This window comes from Lathamus discolor, unplaced genomic scaffold (genome assembly GCF_037157495.1).
Source record: "Lathamus discolor isolate bLatDis1 unplaced genomic scaffold, bLatDis1.hap1 Scaffold_70, whole genome shotgun sequence".
Taxonomy (NCBI): domain Eukaryota; kingdom Metazoa; phylum Chordata; class Aves; order Psittaciformes; family Psittacidae; genus Lathamus; species Lathamus discolor.
This window is the reverse complement of record NW_027069385.1, coordinates 339,518-344,143: the sequence shown is the minus strand read 5'-3', so window position 1 is coordinate 344,143 and position 4,626 is coordinate 339,518. Positions and strand designations below refer to the sequence as shown.

The 4,626-nt window shown below is 49.0% G+C and overlaps 1 long non-coding RNA gene across 1 annotated transcript; it reads left to right on the top strand.

Annotated features, from left to right (window-relative positions):
* The first annotated feature begins 3,282 nt into the window (after window positions 1-3,282).
* Window positions 3,283-4,260, top strand: LOC136006808 (uncharacterized). The gene is made up of 3 exons (XR_010609274.1): window positions 3,283-3,353; window positions 3,602-3,696; window positions 4,164-4,260. It is a non-coding gene; the product is annotated as an uncharacterized LOC136006808 (long non-coding RNA).
* Window positions 4,261-4,626: the final 366 nt, after the last annotated feature.

Here is a 4,626-nt window from a genome sequence, read left to right as displayed (position 1 = left end):
GGGTCTAGCAAGAATTTTTGTTCATTTGACTGCCTTACCAAATAAGGTCCTGCAAATGAGAGGCTGTGATATTTGACTGAGCATTCTAAAGGGGAGAAGTGTGTAGGAGAGAAGGGAGTAGGTGTAGTATGTGTGGAGACTTCCACTCTCAGCCTGATTGTTATTCTGTCAAGTCCTTGTTTCCAATTAAATGCTAGAGTACTTGGTTCGGTCACTGCAAGACCAAGTCGGCAAGTTTCCCTCTGAGAACAGTTAATTAAAATTTGATTTTGATCTGGTCTTATTCGGGATATTGTTATCTCAGGGGTATAGTTTTTAGGCCCCTTAAAGAAAAATTTAGGATAGAATACACTTCCATATCTTTGGGCACAGATCAGAATCTGGGTGTTATTTTTACCAGATATTGTTGTGGGGTATTTCCCCCAGCGAGGTCTTACATGTATCTTACAGGTCTTATCTTGAGTATCGGCTCCAACCGCGCGTTGTCAATAAATTCCCCCTTCCATCTTTCCCCTGAAGGAAAGTTCAAATTACATTTTTTTGAGGATTGATCTTCTGGTATTTTAATGTTAATTTGCCTACAGGCTCATCTCCATCTGTGGTTCTCTACTACATATCATACACAAGATAAAGCACTGTCTTCCTGGATATTAAAAGAGTAGGAACACTGCACTCATGCAAGACATAGATAGGGTACAGTCTGGATTTAGGCTAGGTATCTGGTAAAGATTTGCCATAATGACTGGCCATGCAGTCGATTTTATTTTGAATTGGCATGCCAGAGTGACAGGTTGGGAACACTTCTTGATAAATATCGGCACGAGCTGTCTTTTTTCCCGTTCTTTAGAAGTGGTTGTGTGACTGTTTACGATCAGGAGAATATTGGCTGTTTTCGTGACCTCACTCTTGTCATCTATGTAATCAGTCCAATGTTTCCATTGTACGCAGTGGTCCAACCTAGTGAGTCGTCGTATTCTATATCAAAGCGCTTTTTACATACCCTGGAAGTCTCAGCAGTTCTCCCAGTTCCAAAGGTGAATACGGTCACCTTTATATAAGATCTGATTGTTCCCCAGCCCTGCTACTGCTGCTGGCTCTGTGTGGCAACCGCCCACCACTGAGCTCTCGAACACGTCAGGGAGAGCACTGAGTGAGTCAGTCAAATCACAGATGTTCGGGACGGTGTCCTCACTGCTGTCCAGCCCTGCCACTGCTGCTGGCTCCTTGGGGAGCTGCTGGACCTGGGCAGGCTCAGTGGAGACCGGCAGCCACAGGACAGAGGGCAGCGCACAGGCACGCACAGGAGGCGGCATGGCCGGAGCAGTGAAGCTCACTCGGGGCACCTCCGATGCCATGGGCAGCTGGAGAGGGAGCCTCTCTGTTGGGAGAAGCAGAGAGGTGCTGGGGTGAGAGCTTGGCAGGCAGAGGCGGCTGGGGGTTACCTGGAGGGCAGGAGGAGCGGGAGCTGCTGCTGTACCTGCCATGGCAGTTGGTCAGTGTTGCTTGGGCGGGGGCCAACTGCCCCCTCCCTCGGGTTCCGCCCCAGTTCCACCAGTCCTGGCTGCTTCAGCAGCCCCTCAGGCCTTTGGTTTGTCAGACACAGCAGCTGCCCCTCGCAATGCTTTCCTGCCCTGCTGGTGATCTCCTGTCCTAAATGAGGGTTTCCCATGCCCAGGAGGGTTTCCCATCCCAGCTGTGGATTTTAGTATCGGAAGGCATTTTTTTATTTGAAACGTCAAAAGGTGACGTAACTCAGTTAGTGTTAGGGGTTAGGGTTAGGTGTTAGGGTTAGGGTTGGTGTTAGAGTTACAATTAGTATTAGGGTAGAGGTTAGGGTTAGGTGTTATGGTTAGGGTTGACCCCAGGTGGCAGAATCACGTTCGTGGGCATGGCTAATCAAAAGTGGGCAGAGATAGGGGTAGGGTTACGGTTAGGGTTAAGGTGAGTGGGAGGGTTAGTGTGAGGGTTAATGTTAGGTTTAGCGTGTGGGTTATGGTTTGGGGTAGGGTGAGGCTTACGGTTAGCGTTAGGATGAGGGTTTGGGTTAGGTTTTGGGTTCGTGTTAGGGTTACCGTGAGATTTGCTGTTAGGGTTAGGGTGAGGGTTATGTTTATTATTAGTGTTAGGGGTTAGGTTTAGGGTTAGGATTAGAGCTAGGGGATAGAGTTAGGGTTAGTATTAGGGTTTAAGGTCAGAGTTATGGCTATGGTTATGGTTAGATTATGGTTGAGAGTTAGGGGTTAGTGTTCACATTAGGAGATAGGGTTAGGGGGTTAGGGTTTAGGGTTAAGGTTTGGGCTAGGGGTTAGGCTTAGGGCTCCTTTACATATATTAGGGTTGGTGTTAGGGATTATGGTTCAGTGTCTCAGCCGGTCTCATCCCCAATATCTGAATCTGAGAGTCTTAGCAATGGTCTTAGGAACAGTCTCAGCACAAGAGTCTCATCTGCAGTGCATCAGTCAGTCTCATCTCGGAGTATGAGTCCTAGAGTCTTAGCCACAGTCTGAGCCACAGAGTCTAAGCTGCAGTCTATTCCCCTAATTCTGTATCCCAGAGTCTTAGCCAGAGAATCTCAGCTGTAGGCTCATCCCCAAAGTCTAAATTTTATAGTTTTAACCACAGTCTCAGTTACAGCCTCAGCCCCAAAGTCTGAATCCCAGAGTCTTAGTTAAAGAGTCTCAGCCACAGTCTGAATTCCATAGTCTTCTCCACAGTCTCAGCCCCAGAGTCTGAATTGCATAGTTTTAGCCATGGAGTGTCAGCAACAGTCTCAGCCACAGAGCCTAAGTCCAACAGTATCAGCTCCAAAATCTGAGACCGAGAGTCTCAGTCACAATCTCACCCACAGAGTTTCAGCCACAGTTTCAGCCACAGTCTTAGCCACAGAGTCTGAGTCCTAGATTCTGAGCCCCAGTCTCAGCCCTTGAGTTTCAGGCCCCGAGCCTCAGCCCCAAAGTCTGAATCTCCAAGTCTCACCCATCTGAACCAGAGAAAACGCAACAGAAAATCAAAGCCAAGGAGCACCCCCAGAGGAAACGGCGAGAAGTTGCAGAACAGGCAGGGCACTCACCAAACAGCCAGGGATCAGCTTCGGTACAACCAGGGAGCAGCCACAGAACCAGAACCAAGTAATACAAAGACCCAGCTGTCGCTTATCAGGGTGCTTTTAGCCCAGGTGGTGGTTTGCCACTCGCCTGCCCCAGCCCATTGAGGGAGGAGCTGTGGATGGGGCTTGTGGTATATGAGGCACAGCCTTTGCTCAGGGAGCTCATTTGGGGTTCAGCTCTCATCAGGGTGTGTTCTCTGGTGTTAGCTCAGGTTTTCTGGCCTTAGAGCTTTGTGGTTTGTTTTAGGTGGGTTTTTTGGGGGTGGGTTTGAAATGGTCTTGTTTCAGTGAAGGTCTTCAGCTCATGTTAAGGCTTGCCAGTGTGTGCATTAGTAGGTGTCTTTGTGTAGAGTGTTTTTTAGGTGTTATATTTGTAAGTGGTGGTGGTGAGGCAAGAAGAAACCCGCAGCTGTTCTCAGGGGAAGGAGTTGTGGCAAAGGTAATCCTTGCTTGATGTCCTGGTTAACGGTGTATCATTCCTGTTCCTTTTTACAGATGAAGAAAAGGTATATGGCTAGAGAAGGAATGTACCGGTGAGCCAAAAAGGGGTTTGTCTCAAGTGTGGCTTTGGACCTCTGCCCTCGTGAAAGGTGAGTTAAAAAAGCGTGCCTGGAGAGAGGCAGGAAGGAGTCGTAAGGTCGGTGGGGAAGAGAGGCTGTTAAAGAGGCAGTGTCTTTGGGCAGGTAAAGGGAGCAGGTTATTATTCAGTTTGAGCTTTTATGGCTTTATGAAGATAAAGCACAGCTGGGGGTTGTGCCTCAGAGTCTCAAGTTCAGTAATCTCTCAGGGCATAGCTCCAGGTTGTTTTTACAGCTCTTTTCTTTCAATGTATGTCAGCCCAGAGCTGACTCTGTCCAGCCCTCTTGCCGGTTAAGGTGAGAGGCCATTAACCGGCTGAAGCAGCAGCTCAATGCAAAATAGTTTTTAGTATCGGAAGGCATTTTTTTATTTGAAGTGTCAAAGGGTGACGTAACTCAGCGGCGGGAGGGCTTAGCGCGGAGAAGGCCGACATTTCGAGCACCGTATCAGCACTCATCCGTTTCTATTTATTTTTCAGGTTACACATCCGAATCGGGAGAGGCGAAGCTGCACAGTTAGAGGGGATGTACGAAGCTAAGAGGGTTTTATACTGGGCTGGCGACTGACACCATAGCCCAGTACGATGGCGGGGTTCAGAGTCTTTCTCGCAGCTGCTGTGCAGTCGCCTTTGGAGTCGGATGAGTACTCACAGGGAGTCGGGGAGGTAAGGAGAATGACTGCAGGGTCAGTCATTTCTCCCCAGAGCGATGGTCACTCGTCTCTACTCTCTCAGGTCTTGCAGGGGAGGGGAGCCCCAGAGCACCATTTGGAAACTTTTTTGGGACTGTAACATGGGAGCTCCGAGCCATGAGGCTGGCTCGAGACCCACGCCACTACGGAACCTGAATAGATGGACTCCTTTTCGGAGCCGGAGAGCAGGAGATGAAGTCAGGATGGCAGGCAAGGGATTGAAATGTAGCACGGGGGAGAGGTAAAGGTAG